We start from the raw sequence: 17567 nt of genomic DNA, 5'->3' as shown, positions 1-17567 counted from the left end.
GCGGACGGTGTCTTCGGTGCTGATCAGGGTCCAGGTGCGGAGGGTGGTGGTGGGGGGCGGTGGTTCGGTCGTGGCGTGCGTCGGTTGAGTGCTGAAGCTGTTGTGTATGTCCGCGATCTTGTTGTGGAAGTAGGAGGCAAGGGAGTTGCAGAGGTCTTGTGAAGGGGTGATGTCGTTGTTACCGGCGTTGGGGTTGGAGAGCTCTTTGACGATGTTGAAGAGTTTCTTGCTGTTGCGTGCGTTGTTGTCCAGTCGTTCCTTGAATGCGGTTTTCTTGGTGGCGTGGATGAGTTGGTGGTGTTTTCGGGTGGCGAGCTTGAGGGCAGTCATGTTGTCCGGTGTTGGGTCTCTGCGCCAGGTTCTCTCGAGGGCTCGGCAGTTCTTCTTGGAGCTCTTGAGTTCGTCGGTGAACCATGGGGCTTTCTTGCTACCGGGTCTGCTAGTCGGGGTCTTCAGAAGGGCGAGGTCGTCTGCGCAGTCGCTGATCCACAGAACTACAAGAAGCCAGACGATCCTGCAGACACCTAGAGAAAACCTGGCGAAACCAGAAAACCACGGAAGTACGGAACAACCACAGGAGTGCCCTGAAGGAATACCACCAGCGCATAAGAGACACCAAATGGAACTTTATAAGAGACAAGATCCAGACCAACGCCAAAGAACTGTTCAACGTCATACAGCAGTTCACAAAACCCCCCAGCAAGGCCAAGGACATCACACCTTCCCAGGAACTCTGCGACAAGCTCAGCGCCTACTTCCATCTGAAGATCAAGGCCCTCTACGACAACTTCAGGGAACAAACGCCGGACAGCACCCCCCCTATGCCGCCGATAAGCCATCCATCATAACGTGGAACCCCGCCACCGCCAAACACATCACCGCGACTATGAAGAAAACTCACTCAGGAGCCCTGACGGACCCCTGCCCACCACACATATTTCGCAGGGCTGCCACCACCATCTCACCTGAGCTAGGACGGACCATCAACGCCTCCTTCCTGTCTGGCATCTTCCCAGACGACTGGAAGCGGGTGGAGGTTAGACCCCTCATCAAGAAACCGATGGCAGACCCAACAGACCTGAAAAACTACTGGCCCATCTCTCTCCTCCCCTTCGTGGCCAAAGTCACCGAGAGACTCGTAAATACTCAGCTGACCACCTTCATCAAAGAGAACTCCATCCTTGACGCCTCCCAGTCTGGATTCCGCCACAATCACAGCACCGAGACTGCCCTCCTCGCCACCACTGACGACATTTGCATGCTACTTGACCAGGGACACACTGGGGCCCTCATCCTACTAGACCTCTCCGCAGTCTTCTACACTGTGTCACACCGCACACTCGCAGCCAGACTTCACGACGCAGGGATACAAGGAGCCACCCTTGACTGGATCCAATCCTTTCTCTCCGGTTGGACCCAGAGGATCAGACTCCCTCCCTTCCTCTCTGAACCCACCGATATCAACTGCGGCGTTCCCCAAGGATCATCACTCAGCCCCACGCTCTTCAACATCTACATGTCCCCCCTCGCCACCATCGTTAGACAGCATGGGCTCAGCATTGTATCCTACGCTGACGACACCCAGTTCATCCTGTTGCTCACGAAGAATCCCGAAGACACCATACTCTGTTTCCAGGAAGGAATGGAGAACGTGGCAGCCTGGATGAAGGACAGCTGTTTGAAACTCAACTTAGAAAAGACCGAAGACCTCATTCTCGGACCCTGCACCACCTCCTGGAACAACACCCGGTGGCCCTCTGCCCTAGGGAATCCACGCACCCCTACAGACGACGCACACAACATCAGCATCATCATCGACTCTTCCCTCTCCATGAACTTCTAAATCAACACCGTTGCCTCCATCAGTTTCAACTGCCTGCGCATCCTCCGCAAGACCCTCAAGTGAATCCCCCCCGACTGCAGAAGGACCGTCACTCACGCACTCATAACCAGCAGACTGGACTACGGCAATGCACTCTACGCCGGAATCAACAGAACCCTTCTACACAAACTCCAAACCATCCAGAACGAAGCAGCCAGACTCACCCTCAGGACACCGCGTCAAGACCACATGACCCATCACCTACGAGAACTCCACTGGCTCCCCGTCGAGAAGAGGATCACGTTTAAACTCCTCACCCATGCCTACAAATCCCTCAACAACATCGGACCCAATTACCTCAACGAGAGAATATCCTTCCATGTTCCCAAGAGCACCCTTTGCTCTGCCGACCTCGCCCTGGCAGAGGTCCCCCGCATCCGCAGAAACAGAACAGGTGGGAGAGCCTTCTCCTACATCACAGCTAAGACCTGGAACACGCTCCCTGTGAACATCAGATGCTCCCTGACCCTGCACACGTCCAGGAAGGACCTCAAGACCTGGCTCTGCGACTGATCCGGAGTTGCTCCCACCAGCACCTTGAGACCCTCATGGGTGAGAAGCAAGCTTTACAAACCCCTGATTGATTGATTGATTGATTGATTGATTGAAACCCAAATCAAAGTTTCAAGCTCCGGTATCACATAAGGTTTTAGATTCTTTTGAAAACCTAGTAAAAAAAGACCTGGAGAAATTAAACATTAAGACGAAACAAAGGGGCAATTTTGCCATTCAAGAAAGAAATGTATTAAGGTCACTCTCAAACAACTCTGAGATCTTCATCCAAAAAGCTGATAAGTGTTTTACATCCAACACACTCAGAGCCCACGGGTCCGAAAGTGCAAAAGATGCAGGTATGTGGAAGAACTCAACTATGCTGAGGAGACGAAGGAGTGTTTCCTTTTACGGATGGTTTCCCTTACACACCAGAGGTGTAATGCTTCATCATGGGGATACCTCCTTGCGTCACTGAGCTAGTCGTGATGTGGGCTACAACCCCCACGCTGCATGGGAGGAGCTCAGGGATGTGTTAGTAGGGTATTTGAAAGAACCCAATGTGAGCGTATTGTGTGGTGTTGGGAGTGCAGTGCTAAACAAAAGTGATTTAAAACTAGCTATGAGGTTTGCCAAAACGAATTTATTGTTGCTACCAGGTGCTAGGATTAAAAACAGATGGTGTGTAGTGTAGCTGCCGACATTAGAGGCAGATGCACTAAGAAGTGATCAACATGTTTCAGCCTATTGAACTATCTAAGTGTCACAGCTTTCATCAGGATCTCTAGCTACTGCAATGAAGGGAAAAAACATAAAAATGAAAAACAAAACAGAGAAAGCGTTGGTATGTAATACTGAACCAGTGATCCGGTAATTCAGCTGGTTCACCAGGAAAACCTGTGATGAAACATATGATAACAGACAGCGCAGTTAACAAAGAAAGACAACACATAGTTGTAACACATACTCGTAAAATGATACTAACTGTGGTAAGTGCTTGCTACATGGATGTGCAGCAAGACTAATGCAAAAATGTAGTTAGAAATAACGAGGTTATACAAAACTTACCTTCAAAAGTCAGGTTTTTTACCTCATCTGTCCGAGGCAATGAGCCTAAGGTACATACGCCAATCCAGCCTAATGGGTAAAGGTGGTGGCGTTAACAAATGAAACAATGCCCTCATAGTTTAAGCGGGGACAAGCATACAAAAATAGAGAAACACAGCAGTTAAAACCAGATTATAGTCAGTTTATCATGGAAGGTAAAAGCGCTCCAGTATGAGCATGCTGACTGTGTAAAGTGAAATACATTGCCCAGGGTAAGGAGAGACAGCCCTAAACTGAACAGTGACTACAGAGCAAACAAAGTACACTAAAGAGGCCAGGATTCATAAGGCTGGTTGGGTGCAACCAGGAAACAGGCAGCAGGAAAAAGAGAGTGGGAGTCTGCCAACAAGACGGGCTGCGTATCAGGATGGGACGTGCACGCCTACCTGGTACAATGGCTCTTGAATGAGCAGGAAATAAGAGAAAATTAAATGAAGGAAAAACTCGTCGCATCCTGGGCGCATGTATGCACGGTATCACCATAGCGGCAAAAAGGCAAGCATGAGCGTGACCGCAGTGTAAGTGCTATAATGATGCGTACAAAGCGCGTCTAGCGGTGGAGGTAGAAGTATCGCAGACAGGCTCCTAATGGAGCCGTAACCGGAGCAGGGGGTAAGACGTACTGAAAACAGTAAAGAGAAGTTAAGAGTGCGCCAGTCAAGTGGTAAGCATGGACGGTAGTCTGGCTGCGTACAGCAGAGTGGCAGGGGCATAACAGCATCGCAGCCTGGCTGAGATAGAGCCACAACAGGAGCGTGCTCAAGGGTTGAGTTAGAGTGTGGAGGCTCTCGTGAGAGAATACGGGATGCCGGGGATGGCTACCAGTCGCAATCCTCCTGACCCTAGGTCACATTTCACAAAACAAAAAACAACAAGCATTGGCATAGCCTATAGGTCTCACTTTTGGGACCTTCTAGGTATTTAGTTATGCAGCAAAATATACTTGGTGCAACCACATCAACTGTTGCGTGGCTAAACACTTATAATGTCCCAAAGGCGAGACCTATCGGCTATGCCAATGCTTGGTGTGGTTGTGTGTGTGGTTGTGTGTGTGTGTGTGGTTGTGTGTGTGTGGTTGTGTGTGTGTGGTTGTGTGTGTGGTTGTGTGTGTGGTTGTGTGTGTGGTTGTGTGTGTGTGTGTGTGGTTGTGTGGGTGGGTGCGGGTGTGGAAGCGAGTGTGGTTGTGGGTGTGGGTGCGGTTGTGGGTGTGTGTGTGGATGTATGGTTGTGTGTGGTTGTGTGTGTGGTTGTGTGTGTGTGGTTGTGTGTGGTTGTGGTTGTGTGTGTTGTTTGTGTGGTTGTGTGTGCGGTTGTGTGTGTGGTTGTGTGTGTGGTTATGTGTGTGCAGTTGTGTGTGGTTGTGTGTGTGTGTGTGGTTGTGTGTATGGTTGTGTGTGTGTGGTTGTGTGTGTGGTTGTGTGTGTGCTTGTGTGTGTGCTTGTGTGTGTGGTTGTGGTGGTGTGTGTGGTTGTGGTTGTGTGTGGGTGCGGTTGTGGGTACGGGTGTGGTTGTGGGTGTGTGTGTGGATGTGTGGTTGGGTGTGGTTGGGTGTGGTTGTGTTTGTGGTTGTGTGTGTGTGGTTGTGTGTGGTTGTGGTTGTGTGTGTGATTGTGTGTGTGTGTGTGGTTGTGTGTGTGTGGTTGTGTGTGTGTGGTTGTGTGTGTGGTTGTGTGTGGTTGTGGTTGTGTGTGTGTGTGTGGTTGTGTGTGTGTGGTTGTGTGTGTGTGGATGTGTGTGTGTTTGTGTGTTTGTGTGTGGTTGTATGTGTGGTTGTGTGTGTGGTTGTGTGTGTGGTTGTGTGTGGTTGTGTGTGTGGCTGTGGATGTGTGTGTGTGGTTGTGTGTGTGGTTGTGTGTGGTTGTGTGTGTGGTTGTGTGTGTGGTTATGTGTGGTTGTGTGTGTGGTTGTGTGTGCATGTGGTTGTGTGTGTGTGGTTGTGTGTGTGTGGTTGTGTGTGTGGTTGTGTGTGTGTGTGTGGTTTTGTGTGTGGTTGTGTGTGTGGTTGTGTGTGTGGTTGTGTGTGGTTGTGTGTGTGTTGTGTGTGTGTGGTTGTGTGGGTGGTTGCGGTTGTGTGTGTGTGTGGATGTGTGTGTGTAGTTGTGTGTGTGTGGTTGTGTGTGGTGTGTGTGTGGTTGTGGTTTTGTGTGTGGTTGTGTGTGTGGTTGTGATTGTGTATGTGGTTGTGTGTGTGTGGTTGTGGTTGTGTGTACATGGTTGTGTGTGTGTGTGTGGGTGTGGTTGTGTGTGTGTGTGTGTGGTTGTGGGTGTGATTGGGTGTGGTTGGGTGTGGTTGTGGTTGTGTGTGTGTGGTTGTGGGTGTGATTGTGTGTGTGGTTGTGTGTGTGTGGTTGTTTGTGTGGTTGTGTGTGTGTGTGCTTGTGGTTGTGTGTGTGGTTGTGTGTGTGTGGTTGTGTGTTAGTGTGTGGTTGTGTGTGGTTGTGTGTGTGGTTGTGTGTGTGGTTGTGTGGTTGGGTGTGGTTGTGTGGTTGGGTGTGGTTGTGTGTGTGTGGTTGTGATTGTGTGGTTGTGCGTGTGGTTGTGTGTGTGGTTGTGGCTCTGTGTGTGTGTGTGTGGTTGTGTGTGGGGCTGTGTGTGGGGTTGTGTGTGTGGTTGTGTGTGGTTGTGTGTGGTTGTGTGTATGTGGTTGTGTGTGTGGTTGTGTGGTTGTGTGTGTGGGTGTGGTTGTGTGCGTGTGGTTGTGTTTATGTGTGTGGTTGTGTGTGTGTGTGTGTGTGTGGTTGTATGTGTGGTTGTGTGTGTGTGGTTGTGGTTGTGTTTGTGTGTGTGTGGTTGTGTGGTTGTGCGTGTGGTTGTGGTTGTGTGTGTGGTTGTGGTTGTGTGTGTGGTTGTGTGTGTGGTTGTGGTTGTGTGTGTGACAGTAATACTAAAAGCATCTCAAAATAAAGGAACAAGAACATCGAGTTTGTGGAAAGAGAAAACACATTGTATGTCAAACGGGCGCAGCAAAGCATTAACACAACAATAAAACAAACAAGATCACTTAGCGAAGATTGAGTGCTGATAATGGATACACACAGCCCATCATCTTAAGAGTTCGATTGCAGCCAATGTGCTCTCAAACCTACCACCTCCTTGTGAGTTGCACCCCATATTTCATGAGTTGTAACTGCAGCACCCACCATAGCGCTTTGAGATCTAAAGCGCTACATAAGTCTAATCGATTAACCAGTCGCCAACATGCTGTGCCTTTAAAGAGAATGTGCCAAAAGTTTCCAGCTTCCTCATCATGTCCTCATGAAAGCGCCAACGGAAGGACTCCATGAATGGTGCAACGGACATGAAGCAGCCGCTGCGATCAGAAATAAACACTGTGAACGTTGTCCAGTTTCACAGTAACATTTCCTTAATGTTCTTTAAGTCACAAAACAGTAATACTAAAAGTATCTCAAAATAAAGGAACACAAACATCGAGTTTGTGGAAAGAGAAAGCGGATTGTAAGTCAAACGGGCGCAGCAAAGCATTAACACAACAACATGTTCTTTGATGTTTGATGTTCTTTGAACGAGAACATCAAAGGGGCGCCGCGAAAGTGATCGCAGGCGAAAGTGAACGCGGGCGCTTAATGAGCATGACGAGGTTTGCCAGCCTCTGCTCCTAAGCGCGCGCCTGCGCACATGCACTGTGGCTCTAGGCTGGCCATGGTAGCATTTTTTGAGCCCTCACAAAAAGTCTCGCCAGACCAGCGCATGCGCTGGGTCAGGCGAGACCTAAAAAGGACAAGAAAGGGGTCCACTTACTGCTCGCCATGAGCGTGGAAGACTGGGTGGAGTCCTTCCTACAAGAAGGAAGGCTGTGGGTGGAAGTAGCATTAAATAGTCCGCTGTGGCTGAACTTGCAATTACTTCCCAAGTGCATGTTGGGAAAAGTAGGTCAGGGGGATTCGAAAGCAGAAAAAAATATATTTGCAAAATCAATGTCAGATGCCCTAGAAACCTTGCACATGCTCAGCTACTGAAAAGTGTTACTGGAGTGCACGGCGAGTATGGAAATGTGCAACAGACCCTGAAGAATGTCGGGCTGGCCTCAGAACTGTTTCAGGGGGGCAACGTGGTGCGCAAAGGGGAGAGTAGTTAAGTATAGTTCCGAAAGGTGGAAAAAAGGCTGTAACGGCCGAGGGATACAAACAATGGTGATCCACAGCGTGTGGACAGGACAATGTCAAATGCCATGTGCATGAACATGACGCTAGTGCTTAGCCTCTATCAGATCAAGAATGGAAATGTAGAAGCCCACAGCGAGTGTGGAAACAGAACAAAAAGGCACAGATAGATACAGGGAGTGTAGATAACCAGATTGATCCAGGCAAGCGGTGTCCTACCCATGTATCCAGAGCCATTGAAAGGCTATCCAGGGGGGGAAACCCCACAGTCCCTGAGTAGTTAGATAATGAAGTAACATTAACAAGATCCTTAGCACACGTAGATTATTTAAAACAAAGGGTATCAGTAGTGACCCATTAACTTCATCCAAATAGTATATATTCACAACACACGTAAGTTGTAAAACATCTTGAGCCTTTAATTCCGTAAAGTCATTTTCTTATTCTGTCACTCATGTGACTTATTCTGTCACTCATGTGACTGGTCGTAAGCACAGAAAGCCAACACGTGTTTCGTCGCAAACTCAGGCAGTGCACTCGCAACTTTTTCAAGGCTATTGCTTCTAATGTATATTTATATAGTATGTGGTGATAATTCCATACCGCAATGGGTGTCTGTGTAGAGCAGCATCCAGCTAAATGTTTCCGGTGAACCTAGGGATCCTTATAAGACCTGTAAAGCTAAGTATGGTCCGAAGTAGTCCTGGACACCGCAACTTCTGTGTAGCCGAGTACGGAAACACAGAAAATAACTCTACGGAATTAAAGACTCAAGACATGTTACAACTTACATGTGTTGTGAATATATACTGTTTGGATGAAGTTAATGGGTCACTACTGATACCCTTTGTTTTAAATAATGTACGTGTGCTAAGAATCTTGTTAATGTTCATGCTGCAGCTTAGGCTGCATACTCAGGAGAGGTGGATGGTTCTCTCCTCCTTGTAGCACCGTACTAATACAATTTCTTATCAAGATATATTAGTGAACTTTCCCAGCAGCACTTGTACCTGTGCCTTTATACCACTACTCGCCTGTGTTGAGAGAATGCAGTAACTAAATAATGCCCACTAAGTGCTGCCAGGGCCTCGGTGGGTGTGGGCCCATGGTTACGATGCAAGTGGCAGTGTTACAGCTGTGGTTTCACCCTATGTGAGGGATAACAAGGGTATGTCGTCATTCAGCCCATGTTTTTAGGTGCCCAATCTGAACACCCACCTTTGTTCAATACGCAACAGTTTGTTGGTCAGGTTGGGTGTCTAAGTGACTGTGCCTGATGCCCTAGGTCTAAGAAGTGTTTTGTCAATTTGGTGGTTGCTTTGGCACATCTGATTGTACTCTTGTGTTTCAGAATGCGTGTTAGGACTTTGCGTGTGGTCCTACCCACGTATCTGAGGCCACGCGGACAGGTAATCAGATAGATCAGCCTTTCGCTATTGCAATTGGTATGGTGTCTCAATATCCAAGGTGTGTTAGTTCCGATGTCAATGGTTTTGGTTATTGACGTATGTGTGCCGACTGCGCAAGCACCACACGGGAAATGTCCCTGAACAGGTGGAAGATCCCAAAGTGTGGTCTGTCTTTGAGGTGACGCCAAAGGTGGTTGGTATGTACCAGACTGTTACTAAGATTGTGGCCCCTCTTGAAGGCAAACGGGGGTTTCTCAAGAGTTAAACTGCCCTTATTCAGAATGTTCCAATTCCGGTGAATGGACTTCTTGACTTCATTGGAGAGGGAGCTGATGGTGTTGTTAAGACCAATCGTGTCTGTGGTTGTCTGTATGGGATGGTGTCCAGCAGGGAGTCCCTGTTGTTATTCATGACGCGTTTGGCAGATTTCTTAACCAGAGCTGCCGGATAATGTCTGTCCAAGAGGTTTCGCCGTAGATTGGAAGCATGCTCCTTGTAGGTGTTCAAGTCTGAACAGTTGCGTCTGACTATGAGGAACTGCCTGAAGAGGAGGTTGTCCCGCAGTGATTTGGGGTGATGACTATCATACTGGAGGAGGGCATTGCAGGCCATGGGTTTCTGAAGAGTTCTGTCTCAAGGTGGTCGACAGCTGAAACAATAAGCAGTTCCAGAAAAGGGAGTTTCTGATTGTTGTAATCACATGTAAATCGAAGCAAGCCATTTGTCTGTTGAGCAATTGATAGAAGGCATTGATGGAGGTAGGGCCACCTCGCCTCACGATCAGGATGTCATCTATGTACCTTTTCCACATCAAGATGTGAGGAAGGTGTGGGTTGTGCACAGAAAAAACGACATCCTGCGCAAAGGCGTGCATGAAAAGATTAGCTAGGCTCGGGCGAAGGTGCTGCCCATGGAAGTTCCGGACACTTGCAGATTGAGTTGATCTTCAAATTTAAAGCAATTCTTCTTCATGGCTAATGTGGCACACTCTATAATGAAGGATATGGGTGTGATCTTATCTGGAGGGTTGTGACCCAGTAGTTCTTCTATGGTCGCTAGAGTCTGGTCTTGAGGTATACAGGTATATAACGACTCAACATCCAAGGAGACAGAAAGTCAGTCTCAGAGTTGAATTCCAAATCCCTCAGTAGGCGGAGCACATCCTTCGTATCCTGTAAGTAGGTAGGCATAGTTTTGGCTAGAGGTTTTAGGAAAAAGTCAACAAACTCAGATAAGGCTTCAAGAGCTGAGACGATGCCGGAAATGATTGTTCTCCTCGGTGGTGGTATCTGTGGCTTGTGACTCTTGGATAGTATGTAAAAGTAGGGAGTGATAGGTTCTTTAGTGTGTAGGGATTCCGCCTCCTTGGGTGTGATCCATCCGTTGTTCAAGGCTTCAGCTGTCATGCTGGTGATAATATTTCTAATCCGTTCCGTAGGATCTTGAGGAAAAGGATGGTAGGAGGTGGCGACACTCAGTTGGCAGAGACACTCAGATGTATAGGTAGCTGTGTCCAAGACAACAATAGACCCACCCTTATCTGCTAGTTTGATGGTGAGGGTTTGGTCCATGCAGAGTGTGTGGAGGGCCTGTTGTTCAAGGTCACTGAGATGGTTAGGGTACTAATAATCTCCAGTGTATTGTCCTCTTGACATTAGTGTGCAAAGCTTCACCTACTGCCTCTGATTCCAGTGATCTCTTTCCAGATAACGCACTTCTTTTTTTCAGTGTGTTTCCCGCAGAAGAAATACCTGTTTCTGTCAGAAGACGTTAACAAGGCTGACACTTGTCAACAATATGACTGAGACTACAGGTCTCCCTCATTCTGTCGGATGGCTGAAGATATCTTAAACAGGAGAACATAGGCAAGCTCCTTCTGGTCTGAGGACGTATCTGTCTCTTGTTTCCTCTCGTGGTCTCAGAGCCATGGATGAATCTTCTGCAAGCCCATCATGCACTTTCTGTGACTGGCAAATTCCTGGAAGGTCAGAGTTCATCCTGGATCTCTGGGTTAGTGTCCTGGCATCTTTTTACATTGATGATCATTGTCAGGACTATTCCACAGTCCTGAGAGAGGTGAAGCAAAATACAGAAGAAGAAAGGGATATGTTTTGTTATCACTTCCTAGGTCCAGTGGCTTATGGGACATTGAATATGATCCCAAAGCTGCTTTTGTGGACCCATCGGCAGGGCTCAAAACATGGATACCAAGGTAAAGTCATTACAACTATACAGTGAACACACCATGCAGAACTTCACTGCACAGTTTCAATTAAATATTGGAAGTTTACCACTGCTACCGAATACTAAAAGCAGGAGCCAATATGGCGGTAGATTGCTTCTTAACCTTGGAATGACCGACAAGAGTCTTGTAGCACAAGTTGAAGATACTGCCTATTACTCTGTCCTCTGTCCTGCTGCATCTCTAATCTGTACCCCTATCTCAGCTTTCCTCCTCTTTTGGTGCTCAATGACTATATAGTCTTTCCATCATCTTTCTCTTTCAAGTTCACATCTACAACATATTCTCTCTTTGCCATTCTCTCTACATTAGGTCTTGTAGGAAAGTAGGATCTGCTTTCATGGTTATCCCCACTTTTTGCTGGTGTTCTACTGTTTTTCTCACTAGTCTGACTGGGATCCTGCTAATCAGGACCCCAGTTTCTGTACTTCCTCCCTATATTGGCTATGGTGAGCACTTGATGCATTCCTATTTGGCTACTGGTACACCCTTGTAAGTCCCTAGTATATGGTACTGAGGTACCTAGGGCATAGGTGCACCAGGGGTCCCCCATGGGCTGCAGCATGTATTATGCCACCCACGAGGGCCATCCAAATCCTGACTACAGGCCTGCCATTGCAGCCTGTGTGAGTTGGTGCTTGCACCTCTCACGAAAGATACAAGTTTCCTTATAACTAGCAGCAGTGCACTTGAAACCTGTAAGTCACCCCTCTAGCAGGTCTTACAGTTCCAAATGCAGGGTGCCCAGTTATAAGTGTGATTGTGCCCCTGAATGAGCAGGACACCCCTAAAAACTCCGGAGTCCATTCTCCAGGCTTTCTAAGTGAATCAGCCATTACAACACATAGAGGGGCCATGTGTCAATACGCGATGACCAACTCTAAACTGGCTGAAGCAAACCTGGGCATGTTTGGTATCAAACATGTTGGAATCATACCGCAACACTGTATCCGGTGTTGGAGGTATTATTCCATCCACCGTAGGGAACCTCTAGGTAGACCCCCAATGCTCCCGGGACTGATCTTACAGAGCCTGACAGCAACCTAGGGCTGCTGCTGACCACAGACACGATTCTGCCCTCCTGCTACTGAGCCAAGCCCAAGCCCAAGCAGGGGAAGGTAGGACAATAGGTCTCCTGTCACAGGGAGATGTGACCACCTCCTAGACAGGATTTAGTGTATTGGGCCTGGGTGGGTGCTTGCCAGTGCCACTGAGACTGCTTGAGGGGCACATTTGGTGCCCTCGTTACATGCTCCAGTTCAAACCAGTTCAGGGAGCCGTTGGCTCCCACTCTGGAGCGAAACTGCACAAAGGACATAGGAGTATCCTCCCCACTGTCCAGCCCCTCCTCTGGGAGGGACCCCTGAATCGTCCCAATACTTTCCTTAGGGTACTTAAGGGCTTACTTGTGGGTGGGTCCCTAGATTTGTTGCGGGATTTGATTCAGATCAAGCTCCACTTCAACCTCAACCGTCTGGACACTCTGACCGCCGTCCAAATGACAACGTCGGACTGACCACATCGGACTTTGCTTTTGGGAACCGAGTCCGTAACCGAGAAAACTCTGTCTACTCCTGCCCTCATCGTCCTGCAAGTCTGCTTCACCGTCAGTGTCCGTGCTCTTTACATGTTCCGTCCAGGGCCTGTGGACACTTGAAGACATCTGAAGGAATCTCCCTTGGAGTGAAGGAGTCACTCTACTGCATCCGCAGGCACCGCAATGTAACCATCCAATTTTGCTGCTCCTGGGTCGACTGACTCCGAAAGGCTCCAGTAACACAGAAGACAGTTGCGAACGCATCGAGGCCTGCGCTGACTTCATACCGAGTCTGAAGCCAGTTTCCCTCATCCGCATTGTGTCGGATGGCTGTTGTAAAGGCTTGATGACTTTCTCCTTCAGAGAGCTTTGGCTCTCCTGTTGACTCCGGCGGGATCCCCTGTTGCTCTGGCCAGCTCTGACTTGCCTAGTCATGGCAAGTCCCTCGGACCTTGCTGGTCCCGAAATTGCAACTTCTGTTGACTTCTACGCCTGCTGCAGTTGCCAAGGTGTGTTGGTGCCCCTGCCCTTCACTGACGTTCTGGTTCTTGAAATCAGACTTGGGACAGCTAGTGAGCTGCTCCTGGTCCTCCCCAGCGTTGCCTGGTCCGAACAACTGTAACAATGAATGCACCGTCAACTCTCCTGCATCCAACGGCATTGGTGGGCATTCGTTTCCACACATGAGTGGCATTGACTATATGCCTTCTGCTTAAAGGTTCTTCTCATCTCAAACCCACCTTTGGGTTCCACCGGACTCCTTCATCTTCTTCTCCAGCGGCACTCCACCTGAAGTCCTCCATTGTGGACCGCAACGGTTTCAGACACCACTCCGCACCTGTGCACCTGGCTTCCCTGGTGTAGGTATCCTGGTTCCTGGGGGATCCACGGATGGGGTGACTCTCCAACCCTCCATCTTCCATGGGGTTTCTTCAGGGTCCACTGGGAAGGGTCCTTCTTCTTTAAAGACTGCAACCGCAACGTACCCATTGACTTCCATAGAGCACGCAGTCGTGTTCCCACTCTGCACACGGCCTCCATGGGGTTCCAAGATACTCATCTTGGGTCCCTGGCTCTTCTACGTTTTCTGGGTCCGTTCTTAACTATCTTAAGCATATGGTTTGGTCCCCCTTTGGGGACCACTGTGTATTTGTACTACTTACCTGTTTTGTTGCACAGTATTATGTGTTTTGTGATTGTATCTCCGGGTAGGACATACCGGAAGATGTTAGTGAGTGTCTGTAATAAATACCTATTTTTATAAGTACACTGTGTAGTTCTTTTTCACTTAGCCTACACTATAAGATTGGATACAGGTAAAACGAGCTGCTTTACACTCCTTCTAGACTAAGCCTGAAGGCTGCTCTCCACAGCTACCACTTAGAGAGCTTTCTAAGGTTGTCTAAACCATTAAAATCACCATAATGGTTATCTGGATTGGTGCAGGGTGCTACACTTAAATAAGTGGGCACCATATATCAAACCAGCATCCTACAGGTGTCATACTACTTTTCTGTTGAATAGTGTCTAGAAAATAACTGTTTATTGTGATATCAAATCTTATCCTTTCTATCCCTTATGCCTGTTCTCTTTACTTTTTGTAATTGCTTTCTACATGCGGCCTTCTTGCTTATGTCTTCTTTCCCTCAACCTCCTACTTTCTTATTACACTTCATCCCCGGTGCATCACTCACCATCCTTTGCCATCCCTGTTAGTCTGAGATTCATCATCATGGCAAGGTATATTTGGGTAGGGTGGACCCAGTCGGGCTCAGAAAGGCAACAGGAGCAGACAAGCTTTGAGGTCCATTTCCACTACTGATTTAAAATAAAGGGAGAAAAGTCTCTCTGTGGAGAATCTGAACAGTGCAGAAGGTTATCACTGGTCCTCAACACTAGACTCTTTCTCAGAAGGAATCCCTTGCAGTATTGATGGCATCATGTTACGTAACCAAACTTTCTCTCCAAAATGGTCTCCTGATCACACAGGTGACATTGAAGCTCAATGATGGAACTCAGAGACAAAGATAAGTAAATTGCCATTCCCCAGCACTGGAACATCTTAACAGCAATTCAGAGATGGCATTGATACAGAGGTTTGTGGGGGAATCTCGGTGTTAAGAGAGTAGCCATATTAAAGTGTATTAGGTTTCTGATGTAAAATATTATCCAATATATTATGCATCGCTGCCAGAATATTGGACACAAAATATTGTGTGGACAGAATATTGTGTCAATAATTTCAAGGACCAAAATATCAAGTAGGTGAATGAAAATAGGTAAGTATAGACTTACTTTTTTAACTCCACATTTACGTACCTTGACTATATATATATCGTCAAGGTGCATATATGTTAAATATACTAAAACTTTACTTACCTGTAGAAACTTACCTTCACAATATTTTTGTCCTCGATGTTCTTGACACAATATTTTGTCCCACAATATATTTGGCTCAGATATTCTGTCTAACCACCATATATTACATTAAGCCTCATTCCGTTCTATGGAAATTGCTTTCCAATTCTTGCTTTTCTTTTTTATTTCATTTTATTGACTTTATAAATTACATTTGTACTGTACAAATACGGTACAAACAATGGGACAACATTGTGAAAATAAACAAAATATTTTCTGAGGCGTTCTAGTGGTGGGGGTAGGATGGAACGGCACAGTTGGCTGATCTTTTAGAAGAGAGCAAAATGAAGTAAACGTTTTAGTTAAGTGATCGGAAAGAGGGTGATCAGTCAAGAGCTTAGGAGGCAAGTCATAAATGCACAAAAGACAGGAAAAACAAAGGGATCCAGAAAACATCACAATCAGAATGCAACAGGAGATTGTGCACCATTATCAGAAATTCGAATTGGGTAAAAAAATTAAAGGATGTCCTTCTGTTTCATCAGTTGATTTCTTAGGTGCATCTTCCTCTTATGATTGAGAGTCATCACCAGGCACATTCCTGTAGTACGATGGAGGTGGTACAGCAGTGGTTGATGACGTATCACCCTGAGCAGCTGGCACGGTCGATAGTCCATACGGCATTGGCATTCGTTGCATCGAGGGCATCCCTTGCCCTATGGTCACACCTTGGGCCATTGGTACGCCTGGTGCTTGCATTGGAAGCCCTCTTGGGTCTTGTGTGTCAGCATTCTGAACCACGAACAAAGGCTAGAAAAAGAAGTATATGAATAGAAAACAATCTCCGATTTGAAACAGAACCAAAACAACTGTAGTCACAATTTAAAGACAGACATTATTAACCACAGAGTGCCTATAAAAATCAGCACGAACATCAAGCCTATCAAACCACCTTAGTGTCCCTGGAAGAGCATAGTTTATGACTGATAATTTCATCCATTACACTATAAAATGCCTCAAAATATCAAAACCTCTTTAGCAATATAGATTCTTCACACTCAAATATTAACCAAGTGCATATATATAGCGCCCAAATAAACAGATAATCTACACCAAGCACTATGCGCATCGCTGGTTTGGTCAACTGGAGAACACAAATTATCTACCTGCACCACAGAGTAGAGAGGAGATAAATTGATTCCAACAACTGGCTTACCTGGGCCACACTTGGGTAGGAAGAATTACACACAGATTTGCATCCAAAAGAGGAGACAGCAATAGAAACACACATCTCCAGCAATGAGAGCAGCAGAAAAACCATCACAAGACCTTTTTGGTAAACCTACAAAAGGCAATGCAGAGCAAAGAAAGAGTTAGCAAACTGATGTGATGTAACAGTCGTACAGTGAAGTTCTGACTTTGAGTAGTGCACTTATACAAAGGAATGAAATATAGTGCTTATTTTTACACCCCATTATTTTGATGTTGCCTTCATCACATTTGTGATGGATTCTCATGAGGATTTATACCCGCTCAGCTTTCTAAACATTGACTGCCCTACCTTTTTCAGGAGTAGATACCTTTTCTACTAAAGTTCTCGATAGAATGAACTGGAGATATTGGATGAGATAAGTAGCAGAGAGACCTTGGCTGAAATAAGTACTTTTTTCTTTACTGATATGGAAAACAGCCTTTTTTGTAATAGGGCACCACATACATAACCAGTAGTGGACTGAAGACCAGGAAGTACTTCCATTTTGAGCCAGAAAGAATACTTACCTTGAAATCTCTGATCCGACAGTCACTTTCAACCTGACTGAAGAGGTTTTGTTCTGCTTCATCAGCATTTCATACCAGGTTGTCAGATGCCATTTGGTATTTCAGTTCTCCATCTACCAACTTCAAAAACATTATCTTCTTCCCCAGATCCCTATCCTCTCTCCCAACCCCTTGTTCTCTACACCTCCTTTTACCCACATATTTCTCCACCCACCATCTCCTCCCCACTAGTCTTCTCTGCTTCCCAAGTACCCATCACTCATCCCGCACCGTTTTCACCCCACCATCACCTCATCAGTCGAACCTCTCGCCCACTCATTAACTCTCCATCCCTCCTCTTCTTGTCTCTAAATTAATCCTTAATTTCAAATGTGTACCTCTTTTCCCATCACTGTTCCATTGGTTTTCTCATTACCTGTGTTGCATTTTAGGCTCCTGGTAATTGGGCCTGCCCAAGAACCTGATGCAACCTTTTCTTAAACGTCCTATCCTCTCCAGTCCCCCTTGACAACCTATCCTTCCCACACCATCTTCTCTCCACCACTAACAATTTCCTGCTAACTCTCCCACCTCTTACTCTGGTGAGCCCCCTCCTTCGCCATTCTACTTTTTCTCAATTCCCTCTTTCCATCATCCCCTA

General features: G+C 46.9%; 1 pseudogene across 1 annotated transcript in view; it reads right to left on the bottom strand.

The window, feature by feature from the left end:
• Positions 1-15321: 15321 nt before the first annotated feature.
• Positions 15322-17567, bottom strand: part of LOC146839621 (membrane-spanning 4-domains subfamily A member 4A-like) — a 154505-nt pseudogene continuing 152259 nt past the window's right edge. The window contains exons 5-6 of the transcript XR_014981113.1: positions 16365-16490; positions 15322-15958 (exon numbers count right to left, since the gene is read on the bottom strand). The product of XR_014981113.1 is annotated as a membrane-spanning 4-domains subfamily A member 4A-like (transcript). The remainder of the gene's footprint in view (positions 15959-16364; positions 16491-17567) is intronic.

This window comes from Triturus cristatus, chromosome 4_1 (genome assembly GCF_964204655.1).
Source record: "Triturus cristatus chromosome 4_1, aTriCri1.1, whole genome shotgun sequence".
Taxonomy (NCBI): domain Eukaryota; kingdom Metazoa; phylum Chordata; class Amphibia; order Caudata; family Salamandridae; genus Triturus; species Triturus cristatus.
This window is presented reverse-complemented; position numbering and strand designations above follow the sequence as displayed.